This window comes from Oreochromis niloticus, linkage group LG1, assembly GCF_001858045.2.
Source record: "Oreochromis niloticus isolate F11D_XX linkage group LG1, O_niloticus_UMD_NMBU, whole genome shotgun sequence".
NCBI classification, from domain to species: Eukaryota; Metazoa; Chordata; class Actinopteri; order Cichliformes; family Cichlidae; genus Oreochromis; species Oreochromis niloticus.
Genome location: NC_031965.2, coordinates 11,589,373 through 11,607,501, shown reverse-complemented (window position 1 = coordinate 11,607,501; position 18,129 = coordinate 11,589,373). Strand labels below are relative to the sequence as shown.

General features: G+C 40.0%; 1 protein-coding gene across 1 annotated transcript in view; it reads right to left on the bottom strand.

Annotated features, from left to right (window-relative positions):
- Positions 1 to 18,129, bottom strand: part of coro2ba (coronin, actin binding protein, 2Ba) — a 44,578-nt gene that overhangs the window by 21,115 nt on the left and 5,334 nt on the right. The gene's annotated exons all lie outside the window — the stretch shown is intronic.

Here is an 18,129-nt window from a genome sequence, read left to right as displayed (position 1 = left end):
CTTAGGGAAGTCAGCTCTTGTCTAACGTCACTTCAAATTTTGCACATTTCCAGTGCTGTACTTTAAAGTTTGACAGCCCTTGGGGCCCCACACAAGCAGTTGCCTGTCTTGCATGGTAGCAAGCATTGCTGTTGAGCAGATGGCAACATAAGCTATGATAAGACAGTCACCGAAGATGAGTGCAGGACTTCTTCATCACTTTTACATGCATGTAAATACCTAACTTTATTATATATACAGATCCAAAGTAAACAGTTGAATCAAAATCCCAAATGAAAATATGTGCTGTCAAGAAATGAGAGGTTATCCCCTCATTCCTTGGTGGACTTGCAAGATACTTTAAGCACACTGACACGCCAAACTGAATTATAATATATGATGCAGCCAGAAAAAGCACTGCGAGCACTCTGATTGTTTTCACAGAAGTCGTGAATGCAAAGTTAATTTGAAGCATCACACCTACAGAAGTAAAAGAAGGGCAGAGGCAGCACAGGACAGCAGCTGTGAGCGAGTGGCAAATGGAATAAAATAAAACAGAACAGAATAGATTTAACACACCTGCTCCAGCAGCCTAAAGTGAATCGGCCCATCTGGAGTTTTTGTCAGATTTTCCAGATGGCCTGTTCAGGAATGTTGGAAAGCTAATCTTTTATTTGAGCCTGCATTAATTTCAATCAGTTAAAAAGAAGGGTCACAGGAGCTGTTGGAACTCACTGGGTCCCATTTATCTTGCTCATTAATTTCTATTATATCATTTCTGGAGTTTCTCAGAAAGTGAAGAACACAGATTAAGGCATCAGAAAGACTCGAGGTTTGGGCGAAGGGGCAAAATATTCCCATTTTTCATGTCAGCATTTCAGCCAATAGTAGCTGGTGTATTCCTGAGGTGGGGTGTTGTTACATAAACTCCACATGTGTACCATATAAAGCTACAGTAGAGCCCAGCTTTCAAAAGCCTTTAAAGTGGACATACAGCATCTTAAAAAGCCACAGTGGAGGAGGAGAGATAAACATATCTGTGGAAATATTTGTTGTAACTAATCAGACAGGACCGAATAAATCAGGCACATTTGTTTAAAGGTTCGGCCAATACCCGGGGATGAACACCTCGCAGCATCTTTAGTCTTGGCATACAGTAACCAGATCATGAAACTCACTGAATCCATCTCTGTCAATGCCTCAGTAACAACAAGTGCTGCGTGACTCTTGGAGAGTGCTTTCTTGATGATAGGGGATCACTCAGTATAATGACAGGAGATGCAGAAGCTCAGATAATGGTTGCTCTTGGGCTGGAAGCCAGGCCCATTAAGCAGCTGTAATGCAAAGAGCACGCTGCCCATGGACAGGAAACACTGAAACACAGCTCAAGGGCACTTATCAGAGCACAAGTACATGGAGAAGTGGGTGTCCCGGAATCCATCTATCCCTCCGGAGGGTAAAAGGAGGTCGTTATCAGGAGCAGCGCTATCGTCCAGGTAATGTAATTACTATGGATACACTCTATATTATTTCCTAGATATTCTGATATAGTTTCAGATACAAGTTCTGAGCCTTTTTGCTTATCCTTCTTACTAACGCATGCCATATTTTCCATACAAACACAAACCAGAGACACATTTTTCCCTGCACCACTTATAAGGTCAGTCATCCAAAACCAAGAAGAAAGGTCTAAATTAATAATCTCCCTCTGTGCTTGCCTTTCTTTTTTCCCCCAGGAGTTTCTGCCACATGCTTTTTGGAGCATAATGATGCGATCTGGGCCTCACACCCTGAATAGCAGAAGGAGGCTGCAGATTTAAGGTGAAGGAAAAGTCTAGAGAGAGAACCAGAAGATGACACTGGAGGTCCAGAGGGAAAAGGCAAATAGAGATAAAAGCTAACTAAAAGAGAGAGAATAAGGTATTTGAGGTGAAAGGGAAGACCAGAAAAGGAGAGAATAAAGAGAAAGAAAAGGGCAGGCTGGGCGACAGAGACTGATGAAATATTTAAAGAAACAAAGAAAAAGCAGACAGAGAGGAGGAGCAGAGGAGGCTCTTACCAGACAGAGATTAACTCCCCTCTGTCAGACCACCTGCCTGCTCTGCAGCACACGCGCATACACAGCGAGCATGATTTTTCTGTATTCAAAACCTCTCTATTGTACCATCAAATGGTTAAAATATTATAACCCCAAAAGCACTTAAGCTTCATTATTTAATGAACAAAATCCTGACAGCAATCCCACAAAAGGACAAATGTCTTGTAATCCTAACCTAATAAATCCATAAAACATTTTAGGCCAGTGCAAAAGTGCTTTAATCCTGTATTCTTTCTAATGGCCAGCAGGGGGCGACTCCTTTGGTTACTGATTTAAAAAAAAAATATATATATATATAAAGAAAATTGATGAATGGATGGAAAAAGTCTCAGGTCAGTGCTTCATAATAGGACTTAACAAACCAATGGCTGACATTACAGCGACTACTCCCAGCCTATATACAGTCTGTTTGAATACAGACACAGTTTTCATCCTTTATCATTAATATGGCCCAAAAAATCATTGGACATCCTTTTCTCTCCCTGAAGAACCTGTACAGCACGCGCTGCCTCAAGAGGGCACGCAACATCCTACGGGACTGTACACACCCAGGACACCGGGTGTTTAAGCTGCTGTCGTCTGGCAGGAGGTTCAGGCTGCTGATGTCCCGGACAAATAGACTCAAGGACAGCTTTTACAACAGGGCAATAGGCATAATCAGTGCAAACAGCTGACCTGATTGGCTACCTCCCTGGACTTTTTGGGGGGGGGTAACAACAATAACAATAATAATATTTATATTTATAAGAAGGTGCAATAATAATCAATGGGCAATAATAACAGTGTGCAATACAACTACACTTATTCTTCATTTTATTACTAAGTTAAGTTACTGTGTTGTGTTGTGATGTGTCGTGTTGTTGTACGTAGTGCCGACGTGGGACAGTTTTCCAATTTCATTGTACTATTGTACTATGTATGACTGTGCAATGGCAATAAAGAGTTATCTTATCTAAACTAATTCATCCTGTGTGTTTAAAAAACTTTCACAGAAGCAGTATGGGCAAAAGTTATTTTATGTCACGCTGCACGAATCGCATCAGCTCTGAAATGAAAGCCGTCTGGCAGCGGTTCAAAACTGGGGGGAAAAAATAAAGATGACACAGAGTCTGAGACAGAAGATGAAGGAGCACTTTCATCAGATCATTGAAATCCATCTCTGAAGTAAGAGCGCAGGAACAGCTCTGTGGAATGATTAATCAGTGAGTGAGTTATGATTTCAGATCTGTTAAGGTATTGCTTTTGGTGAATGTTGATGGGGAATATTGACTTGCAGAAGGTTTGGATCACCAGGCATTCATGCCAGCGCTTGGAGAGTGCCAAGAACCTGACACCACAATTAAAGGAAGATGAAAGTTGTTATTCATGCCTAGATTTGCTACAGTGAAATGTTTTTCTCTGCATTAAATTCATCATAATTATTAGGAGCAGTGGGCAGCCACTGTGCAGGAAGCCACCTAGGTCTTTTGGAGATGCAACCTAGGTTTTTTGGGGTGGTGGGAGAAGCTGGAGCTCCTGTAGAAAAGTTGTGTTTAGTGGAGAGCATTTAAATTCCACAGTGAACCCCTCGCTGTGAGGCAACGGTGCTAATCACGGAGCCACCCTCCTCTGAGTCAGATACAAACAGCAGTTCTGTCTGATGCTAAAGAGTTAAGAGACTGTAGGTGGATGAGCTGTTTTATGTTGGTGCTTTGTTTCTTTGCTAGTTGTGGAGTGCAAAACAAAGCATTATCACACTGGGGGATTGAAGAAAATTAGTTGCACACCACCCATACACATTTCTGGATTACCCACTGAAGAAACACAAAGAAGAGCTTGTCTGGTTTCCTATCAGTTTAAATAAGTCGTAGTCAAAACTTGGCAGAAAACAACTCTATAACCCGGATTTGCCACAGGAGACATTTCGACATGCCGGCATGAGAAACCAGCGTTAATGATCTGAATTAATAGAAGCTGCTTCAGTTTCAGAATTACAAATTACTGAGACAAAAAAGGGCGTGAACATTATGAGTAAAACATGTGCTTTATTAGAATGTCAAGCCAAAAAGTCTCCTGTGAAGAAAGGCCTAACCTGGCCTATTATTGTGCATTGCAACATTTCTTAAGCAAATATAAAAAATAGAAGGCAAAAATAACCAGATGCTACAAGATGGGAAGACTGGAACAGATGGCCAGCCACCAGTTTCCATAAAAGCATCAATCCATCAGCTGCTTCATCTGATTTTTCTTTCTCACACAAGGCCTACAGTGAATTTATTATTTTTTTTCACATGTCTGGGAAAAGCTACTCACTCCAAATTGGACAAAGCGCGCAGCTTTGAGGCTCAGAAGTGCAGAGCCTTAGTATGCTCGGCACTCCTGCCCGACTGTGTCAGCACCAGACGGACTCAACACCCTTTTGGTATTACTGCCTCCTCAATCTTTCCCTGTCTGTCTCGCTCTCTCTTTTCTCTCCTATGTCCTTTCACTAGCTCGTTCTCTCACTCCGTCTCTCTTCACAGGATTGGAGAGATGGACAGCGTGAAAAAGCAAACCTAGACAGAGAAGTGCCAGACCATCTGCCGAGCCAAGGACTTCTCCATTGCAGACAGTGACTGTTTGAACCTTGGCGAGACTAGTTCACGCTGCGGGAATACCGAAGACAATGCTAAAGATAATGAATGCAAGAAGGGAGAGAATAAGAAAGCTCTAATATCCATCAGACCCAAAGAACAAATAAGTCATCTTAATGTTTTAATGTCACTCAGTACTTTGTCCATTAACAGATAAGCCAATCACACTGCAAATTGAAAGGTCATATTTAGGTAATTAAATAAAGGAGCACCCACAAAGCTGCAATGTATATTTAACACTTAGACAATCACATGTTAATTACATGGTCGGCCTTTAGGCAAAAAATTAGTTTATCTCCCTGTGCTGACATGTGGTTATGTCCTACATTGAATTATAATTCATAATAAATGATAATTCCTTTTGATTTGTTTATCTTCTGTAAAAGTGAATATTTCCATCTAATGATGGCTACGCAAAAAGAAGACAGGTAATTGCTAAATATCTGAGGAATCATCATGAGGTCACCTTGAATTGCCTCAACATTCCCTTTCCACTCTGTATGGCAGCTGTTGACATATCTTGCTTTAGATCAGAGTGATGGCAAGACTAACTCTGTATTAGTGACAGTACAGATACCAGAAGCTAATGCTGCTATTTGTGTGATATAGTTATCCAGAGCAATGAGATAACCAATGTCCTTGTACAGGAGCCTCTCGCATAGTAGTTCATCATGTTGATTCTCCTTAATCAGTTTATGGCTACTTCCAGGGTTTAATTTGTTCTGCATCCTGTCTCAACAGGATGCAGAACCTTCCAGAGTGCACCACGTACCTCTATCATCACTATCAATAAAGTTTGTAATATTTAATGTTATCATCTATGCTTTTGTTTGAAATTGAAGTTGACTGTAAATCACTTGTTTCCCTATTCTGGATATATTATAAGTCTGATTTTGACAAAGATAGATGTCAGTTATTCGGATCACACAGTGCTGGTTCAAATGTGTGATGTTCTGCTTTGGGCAAAGTTCTGCTAGGAAACCTTGATGTTACTTTGACACGTACCACCTACCTAAGCCTTGCTGTAGACCAGGGGTCTCCAACTCCAGGCCTCGAGGGCCGGTGTCTTGCAGGTTTTAGATATAACCGTGGGTCAACACACCTGAGTCACATGATTAGTTCGTCACCAGGCCTCTGGAGAACTTCAGGACATGTTGAGGAGGTCATTTAGCCATTTGAATCAGCTGTGTTGGACCAAGGACACATCTAAAACCTGCAGGACACCGGCCCTCGAGGCCTGGAGTTGGAGACCCCTGCTGTAGACTGTGTACAACCTTTCATGGAAATGGTATTCCCTGGGAAAAGGCTGTGCCTTTTTCAGCCGAAACAATGCTACCTGCCACAAAGCAAAAGGGGTTCAGCATGGTTTGAGGAGGACAGCAATGAGTTGTCCTCCAAACTCCCCAGATCTCAATCCAATCAAGCATCTGTGGGATGTGCTGAACAAAAAACTCCAGTCCATGGGTGCCATGCAGTTTATAGGAATTAAAGGATCAGTTGATAACATCTTGGGACTAGATACCATAGCACACCTTCAGAGGTCTAGTGCAGTCCAAACCTCAGCAGGTCAGGGCTGTTTTTGCAGCAAAAGGGGGACCAGCAGGTCAACAGTTACGGCAGGTGGTCTTCATGTCTGATTGGTGTAGTTTGGTTTCTTTTCCTATGTGAATGCAAAGTCAACTTTTGGCCCCAATTCCATTTACCTCTAATGAAGCAGTTCATGCAAGACATTGTTTTTTTTCTCCACCTGCTGATCTTAAATTCATATCAGAATTCTGTGATCATTAAATTTGAATAACTGTTTGTTTTTGTTTGTTTACAGGGATGCTGTGTAATGTGTTTCAGTCACTTTCTGATGTGTTTCATGACTTCCTCTGTTTCCAGCTGTGCTTGAACAGCACCTTCAGTGGATGGCCTAATTTGCATATTAAGCACTGGTTACTTCAAATTGAAACTAGGAAAGGATATAAATATAAAAAGAAATTCAGTTCAGGACAAAAAAAAATTACTGTCTTTGCACCTTCCTTTTAAACTATCGCCAGGAAAAGGTGAGCTGTGGTTTGCCAGTGCTGGAGAAATTGAACCGAGTCACTTCAGAAGAGAATAGTAATAAATGAGCGCATATCAATATAGAGGAATTTCTTTTATGGGACTTTAAAATAAATTCAAATTAGGCATTCAACAGTCTGTTAAGCAGCATACAAAGAAGTTCCAAGCTGCAAAGAGACAGACAGATTTCAGTAATTCTGGCACCAATGTGGGGGAAGGGAAGTTCCAGATGTTACGACTTATCCAGGGCAGCAGTCATGAGGAAGGACGTCTAATGAGTTTTTCTACTAAAGTGAGCATGTTGAAATATAGCTGACTCAAAGTCATATCCCCAGTCCAAATAGACAAGGATACAAATCAAGTCAGCGTAGATTATGAGTAGAAATGGTGGTTGCGTGCTGCTCCATCTCCTCAGTTTTCTGACTCTCACATACAGAATCTCAACCTGTATGTACTTCTGCATATTCAGGATCATTTCTCCATTGCCTCCAAAATAATGTCTTCTTCAGTTTTGGGTTTTAAAAAAAGGAGAAAAAGAAGAAAGAATGACAGAAAGAAAGAAAAATGAGCCAAGTGACCATTTCTTACAAAAAATGAGCATGCTCATGCAGAAACAGCCATCAGTAATCGCCTTTGCATCTATGTGTGAGCTTGATAAGCTACATTGAAATGACAGTATGCCCATATGAGGGTGAAGGTTAATGTGTTGTGAATTTGACCTAATTCTGAGCCTCCACTGTGCTGAAGAGATCACCAACAGAAAACCAACCACAGGGTTATAGCACTCATGCTGCTGTCATTCTGCATCAGCATACCTCCATATGTTCAATACATGTTTTCCCGTGCTGAAGAATTTTAGTATGAGGTTTATGTAAGACCACGGACTGTGTTAGCTATCCATTATAAGCTCAGTCACTCATGCACATATTTCCAGTCTGTTTCATTGATCCTTCTATTGCCAGTCTGTTAATTGGGCTTCTACGCTACAGTATGTGTCCCAGTTTAAAGGCCATATGTAAAGCACAGACCTAATTTCACCATGCTCTATGGAGAATAATATTTAATTTTGCATGTTATTCCATAAGGGAATCTCAATTAGCACCATGCTAAATTTGGTCGCTTCCCAAGTCATACTTTAGCCAAGTTTATCGCCCTTTAATTTCCACATATCTTAATCTATTTACACAATGATGAGGTTGTATATGTCTGATACCAACCTCATTCAAGAACTTACCATTAATTAGAAAGTGAGTCCATCTTCCACGGAAGTTCAAAAAAATAAACTTCAGTGTTCTTGCATACAAATGCACATTAGTTTATGCTTGTAATACTAAAATTAGACTAAATAAATGTGCATGAAAAACTTCTGCAGTAGATAGAAAGTACATTTAGGTCAGAAATCATTGCCAGGCATTGCCTGTAGTAGTTAGGCCGGAGTTATTTTTCTTTGTCATTTTGTGCACCTGTTTTGCACCAAAATAACCAAAGCCAAAATACTGCACCTAATGTGTCAGCACAAGAGCAAGGCAGCTGATCTCAGCAGCAGTCCTGGTAAGCTCTCTGTCTCTCCAAGTTGTCTCATTTGAATGTTGATGTTATCTGCTATGGTTTCAATTGTGCAAGGGCACAGTAGCTTCTATTGCCAAACCATTAAGAGTTTTGCAGTGGTGTGATTTTATTGATTGATAGATGGGAACTTCAACCAGCAAATATCTTACTTTTTCCTCACGTAGCAGAGAAATAAGGCTGTAGGGATGAGGGTTAATTGAGCTATATGTGATATCCTAAATTAAGATAAACTTCAAGGCTTAAATTATAATTCTATTATCTTCTGTTTCCTATATGCTGTGAAGGCTGTGGAATCATTGCTTCATTGCTATTTATCACACTTTTCATTGTCAGGGGCATTGGAAAGGTTGTTATATTGTAAAATATTAATTTTTACAGCCAAAAACATGGTGTGATGGTCAGGTGGATAGACGACAATCAGGAAGTATTCCCCAAAACAGTCAGTAGGAAAACCTATACACAAAACAGCAATCTGAGAAACGCAGAAACCTCAGAATTTGGTGTCTGCTCTTAATGGCTTAATAGAATCACAATTGCAGGTTTAATTCAAATGTAACGAGACAGTATGTTAACCATGCGTCATTCTTTTAACTTGGGGATTATCTATGTTAACCATGGCTATCAGTGACTATCAGATTTTTGGTGTCCCCAAAGAGGTTTAATCCTGAGTTAAAGGGAAATAATCAATAATAATCAATAATAAACCTAAAATAATAAAACTGGTTGTTTTATTATTTTAGGTTTAATTCACTAAAGAATATTTTATATGTTTGTTTTTCAAAAAATGAGAAATAACCCCAAAAAATCCACTGATTTCTGTTTAATAAGTTCCCAGACTCAAAGGCAATGACGCATCAATGTTTGAATCATGTATCGAAATGAAGAAACTACAAACATGATTGGAGATAAAGTATCTGAATTTCAGGAGCGGGACCACGCCTCCAAAGACACCCCTTCCGGTTCTCATCTGTATATGTTCCCCCAGCTGTTCGTTTTCGTGCCCCACTGTGCTCCCTCCTCTATTTAATTCTTTAACTTCTTCACTTCTATTTAGTATTTGCGGATCTGCCAGGCCCGGCAGGCCCGGCCTTCCCCCAAATCACAGCTCAATTCATGTCCAAGCCATTCACCTTTATCTACTAAAATGCTGTCAGGCCTCAAACGAGGACGTGGGCCCAGCAAGTGAAACTTTAAGTAGCCATTTTTTTTTCAGGTCTTTACCTTTTTTTTCCTTATCTCACTTATTTCTCGTGTTTTTTGTTTCTCTCCTACGCTCTACTTCATCTCTCTCCACGAACCAACTACATAAATAAATGGCATCAGCAAACTCTCCCAGCTGCAGTCACCACCCACGGAGAAAAAACTAGCGGCTGGAATGCAGACACAGCTGGCTCTCAGCTGGCGAGTCCATCTGATAAACAATAAGAGACAAGGAAAATTCATACAGTAAGTCAACACATGGTGCCCATAGGAATTCCGTTAGCTACAGTCTATGTGTCGTCTAGTCCAAAGTATATAGATCTTATTATTAAAAAGTGAGCACAACATTATAAATGTGCCTAGCAAAAAAGATTTTTTTTGTTCCTTAAAACTTTAAATTAAGATCAATGTTGGCTTTCTGTAGAAATTGCATGAAGATAATAACTTCTTAAAAATGTGTTTTCATTGCCATTAAAATGTGTCTAATGTGTTACAGTAATCATAAATGTTAATGATTCCAGAGCTATCAGCGATTACAGCAGTTCATATTTGACGTAACTATGAATTCTAAAGCCCAATCATTTCCAAAAGCTCTTTGTTTCCCGCCTCAGTTGTTGTACTGTTCCTTTTTAGACTGGCATGCCCACTGAGTTGCTATAGTGACAGCAACTGAAACCCAGACACTTGGAGTTAATAACCATTTTTCCAAACATAAGAGCCGATTGACATTAATGCCAACGTTTCTCAGCTGTGACCAAAAATATCTGGCAGAAAAATCTAGGATGATCTTCTGTGAAACAAATCCCAGTAAGCTATAAATCAAACCAGTGATACAGTGTCATGTTACATATTATTAATGATTTTTAATAAATTTATTTCCTTGATTTTTATACGGAGGAGCTACTAACTTCTCTGGTCGCCTGTTGCAGGGTGTAATCATCCACATGATTCTTATTATTTTAATATTTTAATACCCGTCAACATTTCAGGAGATAATACTCTGTTTAAACCATTTGTCTGTAATCCTAAAACACCAATTCCAAAAAGGGACACCAAATTTAAGTACAAACACAGCTGATTTTCAAAGCTCATAAACAGAAAACATGTGGAACTGTGAAACAACTTCATAACAATGTTCTTCAAAGTAAAGCTGTGAAGACTTTATCTCATTATGTCATCATCTGCAGCACACAAAATCATACAAGAGTCCAGGAATCTGAAGAAATCTCGATGTGCACAGGACAAGGCAGACTGGAAACTGGTGATCTTCAGGCCCTCGGGTGGTACTGCATTAAAAAGATGTACAATTCTGTCATGGAAATCACTGCACATGTACAATCACTGTCTGTGAACACAGTTCACAAATGCACGTTAAAGTTCTGTCACTGAAAGAAACCGTATGTGAACGTGATATAAAAATAGCACAATGGCTCAAAGCTAATTTAAAATGAAAGAACTTTGCCTATGGAATGGGCAGTTTGAACATCTGGAAAGGGACCATCAATGCTGAAAAAATATAGAAGTCTTAGATTAATACGCCCTCCCATCCACGCAACAACTTTTCAGTGATGGTCTTTCGTATTTCAGCAAGACAATGTTAACTGTATACTGCATCTATTACAACAACATGGCTTTGTAGGAGAAGAATCTAGGTACTGAGTTTACCTGCCTTCATTGTAGATTTTTACTTGGAACGCGGGTTGTATTTGTCTACATACAACACCGACCACACAAAGTCACTTGTATAGCATAAAAAACCCAGCAACTTTTACCTCATGTTTCAAATGACACAAATGTGGCCAAAAAAGCAACACTACCACTCCATAGTCAGAGAGACTGCTGAAATTGAACTCAGGTTTCTGCTGTGTTTTCTTTCTCCTCCACCTCCTGATTCCGGATCTTTCCAAATTACAACTGAACTTTATTAAAATAGCCCTACTATTAAAATGTGTTGCTTTGGCTAAACTCAAGTAACAAACCGCTGACACAAAAGGCTTTAAGTGTGGCTTAAAGTTGACGCTTTCATCATAAATTGCAGCCTTTATAAGGAGCTTATAAGAAGCTGCAACCATTCTCATCCCTCTCATCCCATTTTCATGAGAACAGGCTGTACCACATTCTTAATCCAGGGGGTGAAAGACTGCCATTCAGTAATGGTTCCTTTTGGCACCGGTTGGCTGAGGCTCTAGCAATATTGGATTTTGTGTCTTAATGGTTTTTATTTAAGGATCAAAAAGTCAGCACTAGGATATTTTGGGCTTTGATTTGTTACGTTTTGAGTCACTCTTCAGGGTTGAGCGGTAAAAACTACCTTGTTACTTTTAGAAGAAGGCAGTAGTTTGGGTCAAAATATGCTGGATACTAAAAGAGTCCATGTGAGATGAGCTGGAAGGCACAGATCTATCTCAGTATTCTCTAAACCCAGCACATCAGGCAGGGATGTAAGTATGTGACAGCAGTATGTGACACCCTGAGATCTATGCGCTCGCTCATCAGTTTGTACAGACCTAAGTAAAATCCATTTGAATACTTTCAATGTGTCTTATTTGTAACAGCACTGAGCAGACTGTGACACAGATTGTTATGAGAGGAAAACGAGTGGGAATAGTAGAAACATGTGGTAAGAAAACTGGCACATGAGGAAAGGAAATGAAAAAAACAACTAACGTATTCTTTGTTTCAGAAACTAATCTCTATATTTACACTGTGATTAGTGCCCATGGGCAAAACACAGAGCTGAATTTGACCCCGATGAACTCTAATGTGGAACGTCTGAGTGTTTGTGTGTGTGTGAGCGCGAGTGTGGGTGGAAGTATCATCCTCCATGGATGTGCTCTCCCTAGCTGCCCTACTCCTCACTCACTGCTCTCTTATGTTCACTCAGCTTTATAGCGCCGCCATATTCAGTGTAGAATATCTGAAGTATGAAGCATGTTTGCAGGAATTCATAATGTGCATGTTTAAATGTGACATACACAAGACAGTCCCAGTGCATCATACCTGAATCACAAAACATTATGCATCTGTGTTGTCCCTGCATAAGCATGCTAGAAAGAATAACAACCTGAGAATGTGATAGCATTGTGCAAAATGTTTCCATGATACTTCCATGACTGCTGTTTCAGCGAAAAAATGGACCACCCTGATTCTGCAGTGCCTCTACAAAGCCCTGCATGGGCATGCATGGACTGCTGCAGCTTCACAGGTGCAATCACAGTGATGCATCAGAGAAAAGTGAGTTATTCTTCAAAGCACAAAGCCACCAATGGTCAAAATGCCAAAGTCAAGCCTTCAAACATTAGTCCACAAACCAGTTATTTAATAAACCCTTAAAGCCAAAATCTATCTTCATATGAATGCCTGACAGCATCTCCTAAGTCATCAAGTCAGAATCCAGTATTGCAGGGTGAAAAACAAGCCTCAATCATGTGTAAACCCTAGAAATGGCTGTGTGGGAAAATTCCAGTAGATCAGCAGTTTCTGAAATAATCAGACGAGCCAATCTGAGACCAGGAACCATGCCACCTTCAGTCACTTAAATCCCCTTTCTGCTCAGAACCTTAACATGACCATACTGACACGCCTAAATGCACTGGGTTAGCTATGTAATTGGATGATTGTATATATGCGTTAATGAGCAGTTGGCCCAATAAAACGGCCCATAAAGTGGCCATGTTTATACTTGGCTCAAAACACTTACTATCAGTTTCTTCATGCATGCAAAAAATAAATAAATACACACACCTTAAATGCAAAACATTTTACTTTGAAATTCTCGGGTAAATATTTCATCTTACATCTGACAAAAAGGCTGCACACACTGGACACTGTTCAAAATAATTTTTGCTACCAATCTCCCATTTACACTCGACAATACACACTTGCACTTACAGTAAAACCCCCTTCTCTCTAGAGTTACTTATTGCTTTGTCTGCAGGCCTACAAACAGGAAGCACATCCTATGTGTTGATTTTACAGACTACACAAACACACACCTACACACACACACACGGGATGTACATTTAATCTCAGCTGCTGTGGAATAGGAATGCTCATAATGGTCAGCCTCTACTCTGTTTTTATCTCCCCCCGGAGGATGTTCACAAATAATTTTACATGATTTCATCTTTTTTCATTTCAGCAGCTTCCCAAAGGGGAATCTAAAAATGAACACTCATATCCAACTTAGCCACACCAAAGCTTTCTCCTGCACACTTTGCCCAATGTGTTCAAGTCATATTTTGAGAAGAAGGTCATCCGCTATAAAGGAGCCTGCGCTGTGTGAAAGCGTTCGCAGTTGAGGAATGATTTATGCAGTGACACAAGGAAAGAAGAGTTTCCCAACTTTTGGAAATCTACTTCAGGTTTTTCACACAGAATTGAAAAGCACAGATTTCACAGACACTTGCACGTACCGACACGTACACACAGAGCAGCGTAAGGAAGCTTTCTGACAGGCAATGAGCTCATGAGATCTGAATGTCTTCCTGTGGTGAATGCTTTTCTGTGGCTTTCTCACAACTATTCCCCTATTTTCCCCTATTTTCTCACACTTTTTTTGTCAGCCACTTCTCCTCATGCAACTTGCTCCCCTATGTTAATTCTTTTTTCTGCTCCATTTAGAGTGAATATAAAAAAAAAGCGTAATTCTGGATTTAGCATTCTTAATCCACTAAGCTGTTGTGTATTTTTCCTGCTTCAGGAAAAGCAGGTTTTGGTGTTGCTAGGCTAGCGATTTAGCATTTAGTTTAATGATCCAGTCTGTGTGTCAATGTGTGTGTGTTAGTTAGTGTGCGTGCAGGGTAAACATTACCCCTGACAAATGGCCAGTGGTCTAAATCAGACTCAATTAAGATTTATGGTGGGCGAGGTGCCGCGACGTAAGAATTTAGGCAGTTTGAGTGTGGATTTCTGTGTGTGCGTGTGTCAGCCTTCTCTGCAGCAAGTGTTTATTTTCTGTTTCACTTGGACATGTTAAGTCCCTATTATCAGCATGTCTACTTAGGAAAAAAATATCTAGCTTCCATACCTTGAAATAGATCTGGAATTGCTTTCTGCTATAAGAGACTTAACTGCCGTACAGTTAACAGCAGAAGCTGTACCATAAACACTCTGAAAATGGCTTTCAGACGTCTTTCCGACCACATGTGTGCTTGACATTAGAGCAGCCTGGGCCTCCTTCATAATTGGGGTGTTTGCAGATATGTAATTGCAAACACACTCAACACAGCTGGAATGCTGCTTTGAATTATATTCGATTCGTGTCAGGAAGTTAGATGTAAAGCCTTCGCTTGAGAATAACGCGCATTTATATGCGTGCGCTCTCGTACTTTATGAGGACCGAGATTTAGATGTAAGCGTATTTCTGTGCCCTGTTGGGCCAGACATCATTTATCACCACATGGTGTTAGCTGAGGATCATTTTTACTGGTCTGTAAAGGAACAACAAAACAAAACAAAACAGGGGGTACACCGGGGGCCGCTCTTGCCCCTCCCTATCTTGGTCACTCATCTCTTCCCTCAGTGTCCCTCTGTTCTTCTTCCCGCCCCACTCACCAGTCCTGGCACACTGCCCTTTCTGTGGTGACTTACCAAAAACAAGTGGACCATTTAAGGGATTGCAGCTTTCTAATCAAGCGGGCATTCAAGAGAACAGTCCTAATGATCTGTGCAACAATTTCTAAACTGGCAACTTTCTTTAATGCGCTGTGGCACATTTGGATAGTCTGATAAATGCTCAGAAATTGCTTAAAATTTGAAACCGAATTCTTTCCGTCTGTGCTTTTACTGCCCAGCGTCTCTGGTTGGAGGTCATTTGGCAGCTCAAGGGCTGGGTGACCTCAGTTTTCTGGAGAGGTTAGTTACTTTCACAGAGAATTCCCGTTGTGGCCAATATGACTCTCCCATGTGTCCTATGGACAGACAGTAAAACTAAAACTGACAGGAAGGTAACTCTGGGCAACAATCAATGCTGAAGCGAGCATCTGTTGCCCCCTGCATTGCTGGAGGATGCTGAAGAGGTCTTTTAGGAAGCAAACCAAAGGCCGAGTGGTTTCACTGTCTGAGTACGGAGTAGCTGTGAGGCACAGGTTTTTTTTGGCTAAAGCCTTAATTTTAAGGTAAAAACACAGCAGGTAAACTGTTTTGTGTTGTTTTTTTCATTTGCTGGTATTACCAGATCTCTTATATTCTATGCTCATCTGATAGTAATTTGTGTTTCCCACCAGCCTACGCATAACACGTCTGCCAATTCACATTTGTGCCATCCCATCTATGTCCACGGGCTCATCGCACACACAGACGGACACGTAATCACACAGCAAATGAGAACAGGGTGTCCAGATATAGTAATGATAATTTCATGTTGTTCCCTGATGTGGTACCAAGCGCAAGTATGCTTTCTGCTGTGCCTGCTGAGAGCAGCATGCTGTGTGCAGAACGAAGCAGCTCGCTCAAGAAAAGCATTGTTTTAATTTTTTATGTCTTTTCTAATCTGTGGATAAACTGTAAAATAAATCATCACAGCATTTATGATTTGGTATGCTTACCTCTAATGGATTACCCACAAAATATCTGTAACGTGATTTCTGGTGGAAGATAAAATGTACAACTCCTAAACTGAATAAACTTCTATAATGGTATGCTGTATAATTGTAAGCGTATTAATTACTCCGTGAGAAGCGTGTGTTTTGTTTTACTTATTTATTCTTTCTTTTTCTCTTTTTTGGGGTAAAACACACTAAAACACTAGTTTCCTGTTAGGGATCCATCAGAAAGGGTTTGATAACAATGAGGCTTTTCTGTGTGGATTTTGCATGTTTTCCCTGTACTTGTGTGGGTTTTCTCTCGGTCCTTCATTTAACTCCAAAAGCCCATAGATGCAAACATGATAGATTAATCTGTGATTCTAAATTAGCCAGGTCAATAGTGAATGGTTTGTCTCTGTGTGCTTGACCTGCAACAGAGTGGTCACATGTCCACAGTGTGCACTGCAACTCACGCAATGTGGTCTGAATACAACCAAAGCTGCAAGGATGACTAAAGGTGCATTCACACTGGAAGCAATTTGCTTGTTGTATTGCTTTGAAGATGACAGCTGGTCACATGTGGGTATTTTTCATATGTCAGTCAACGGAACTCTTTACTCTCATTGGTAGTCACTTCAGTCACTAACCTGAAAGCTGAGAAAAGTCTGGCTCTCTTCAGTCTTTCTGTCCTGTCTCACTCCCCTAACCCCCAACTGCACTCGACAAAGTCAAATCAGGCATTTGTTTGATTACTTAGATATAAAAATGGCTGATTAATATAAATATATTATGTTTATGGTTATTAAATGATTCTTTCCTGTTTGTTGTATTTGAATAAAAGAAAATTCAGATCATCTACATGCAGATCTGTATGTGTTCACCCAATGAGAAGTAAATACTTCAACAGTGACTCTTTCATTGCAAACTATTGTGCATGCTCATCTCAGAAAAAGTTCAAATCATAGCAAGCGGGAACAAACGTTGGAGGGTTGTAGAGCTAACACATCTTCAGAGCTACCAGTTGCAGAACTACTTTTTTGCATCGTTAATATCAAAGAGTAAGTAATGCGTGTGTATAAATATAGACCTGACTGTATTTTTCTGTAGGAGTGATGAGTAAATCTAGTTATTAAGTTTTTTAAATTTTATACCGTATTTTCCGCACTATAAGGCACACTTAAAATCCTTTAATTTTCTCAAAAATCAACACTGCGCCTTATGTATGAATTCTGTTTGTGCTTACTGACCTCGAACCGATTTTATGTGGTACACGGCGCTCAAAAATCTGTCAAAAACTGTTTTAGTACGACCACTTGATGGATTGTCAGAGCATTACGGCTACCGTAGTCAGGAGCCTCGCGGAGTAATCTGGGTCCAAACTCCGCTTCAGGTCCCAAAGTCAAACAAACACTGCGGCATCACTGAGAGTTAAAAACTTTCTGAATTCTTTCATCTTTAATAAAATGGTCAGTGTTGCTGCTTTACCAGGTGTAACAATTAAGTTTAACGTTCAGGCATCCATGAAAACAGAATTAATAAATTCAACGGAGTTAGAAGTTAGCAGGAAGTTAGCTCGCTAGTTTCCACCTAAACATGAAATAACATGTTCCGACAGAGAGATTTCTGAAAAAATTAAAATGTACAGCTCTGCTATCACTTCCAACATAAATGACGACAGAAAACTAGCAGTGACTTTTGTAGGGTTACTGAAGTTGGACTAGCTGGTATATAATGATGTGCTACGTGATCGTTAGCGACACCGCTATGTTAGCATAACATAAACACAGTGTGATATTGGGAAAAAAAAACACATGCACTTCTAATTAAGTTGATATCTGCAATAGTTTGAATAGTAGTAGTTTTTTGTTTGTTTGTTTGTTTTTAAACTTGCGTTAGCATATTAGACTTGCTTTAGATATTTTACCAATAATTTAATGCTAATTAATAAATATCAATGTCAAAATGTTATCCATTCATAAAATTATACCAGTTTTTCCTCCTCTGACTGATTGATATCACTAAAAAACTGATGCACCAATGTTGAAATTAGAGTTCTTTGTGTTTGTTTTACAGCTGAAATGTAAGTAGAATTTGT